This window comes from Coenobita brevimanus, chromosome 96, assembly GCF_032717465.1.
Source record: "Coenobita brevimanus isolate Jiangsu-jjx chromosome 96, ASM3271746v2, whole genome shotgun sequence".
Classification (NCBI taxonomy): domain Eukaryota; kingdom Metazoa; phylum Arthropoda; class Malacostraca; order Decapoda; family Coenobitidae; genus Coenobita; species Coenobita brevimanus.
The window spans coordinates 7311960-7314038 of record NC_137049.1 but is presented as its reverse complement, the minus strand read 5'-3'; positions in this window follow the sequence as shown (position 1 = coordinate 7314038).

Genomic DNA, 2079 nt, shown 5'->3' with positions numbered 1-2079 from the left:
TCCCCTCCCTCCCCAACCCAACTCTCACACACCAAATTTCCAGCTTCACTGAGAGTTCACTTTATGGTATGGTTCTTGGCTTTTCACTCCACGCAGAATTTAGCGTCAATTTTGTGGAGCCAAGAACTTGAGGCAGTTGATATAATAAGTACCGGGGAGAAAATGGAGAGAGGTGGAGAGGGGGGTCTTACTTATTCTTTCCCTCCTTTTGATTTCTTTTTCTTTTTCTTTCTTTGTGGCTTTTTCCTCAGCTAATGCCGTGGAAAAAGAGGCATAAGAATGGAAATAAATGGGATTGCTGACTCTTTTCTCCCTCTCTCTCTCTCTCTCTCTCTCTCTCTCTCTCTCTCTCACACACACACACACACACACACACACACACACACACACACACCTTTACTCCGGTTTTCTATATCTCTGTAACTCTGACCTTTGACTTGTTATATAATGTGAAAGGGAAGGGGGCGGTGGTGCAATGGCTAGCAGTTCCATCACAAAACTAGAAGAACCCAAGATCATTTCTAAGACCACCTATACGTTTCAGCACATTAATTCACTCCAGTCTCTGTTCACCAAACATTATAATTAGGGACCTAGATGGAAGGATTACAAAGAAAAGCAAACAGCAGCAGACCTGATGATTCTGTAGAAGCTTTTTGATATACAGAAGGGACTATGGCTATGATATTTATTTCAATGACCTGAAAATAGAGATAGCAAAGGAAAATGTCAAAACAAGTGCATGAATGAGTTAAAGTGAGAAAGTGAATAAGGTAATTATGGTGAAAGTGGGAGAGAAATGTGTAGTGCATAATGAATGACGGTGATTATATGTGAAGGTGAAAATGAGTGAGCGTGGAGAGAGTAAATGAATGGGGGTGAGAGTGAGAGAAAGTGAATGTGAATGAGTCTGGAGAGAAAATATGAATGAGGGTGAATGTGAGAAAGTAAAAAATGAATGACGTTGAAAATGGGTGTGCAGAGAGTAAACAAGAAAACAAGATGAAACTAAGGTAGTGAATAAACGAACGAAGGCAAAGGATGTGGCGTCAAGTGAGTGAATGTATGGCGGTGAAATTGAGAAAGTGGGAAAGTGGATGGCGACGAAAGTGAGAAAATGAACAAGTACTTGGCGATGAAAGTGAAGGAGAATTAAGACTGAGTGGAAGCAAGAAAATGAATGACGGTCAAAGTGAGCAAGTGAGAAAGTGAAAGGCGATGAAAATGAAGGATAAGGTAAGAATGAATGAAACTGAGTGACTGAAAGAGTGAGAAAGTGATCAAGTGGAGGGAGATGAAAATGAAGGGCAAAGTAGGAATGAGTGAAAATGAGTAAGTGAAGGAGTGTGAAAGTCAGAAAGTGAGAGAATCAAAGCCACCTGGAGGACGTAACCTGACGCGGGAATGGCGGGGATCCTGTCAACTTCAGCAGAGTTATCTTGAAGCTGATAGACACTTACACACGCAAATGTTGAAGGAATATCACCGCTGACACACACACACACACACACACACACACACACACACACACACACACACACACACAGGGGGAGGGGACTGACACTCAGAGGCTTCTGTGAATCAATATCAGCTGAATAATGTAGTCTGGTGTTACGGTGAATACAGTATTGGAGTTGCCCCGACGATCAAAGGGTAAATGTTGATAATATTAACACTTCCAGGTTTCAGTCACCATCAGCTGAGAAAAATCGTCTGACATTACTAGGAATAAAAACCACAGCCATTTTGATCACGACTGCGCAGACGCCACAACAAAGGAACATCTTTGGTATTACATTTGTATTATCTCCGACGATTTTTGTTTGGCCTGTCTATACCAATTCGAGGAGGTATAGTTCGTGTGTGTGTGTGTGTGTGTGTGTGTGTGTGTATTTTGTGCAGCAGAAACTACACATTCAAATCGTACCAAAATTGGCACAAAAATCGCAAAAAATTCGCTGATGTGATAATACTTTGTCCCATCACAATTGAAAAACTTTTACTATACTTAATGAACGATCAAAGTTTGACAAAAAAAAAAAACACCGCTTCCGGCGCCAGGTCAGTTGCCGTGGCCGA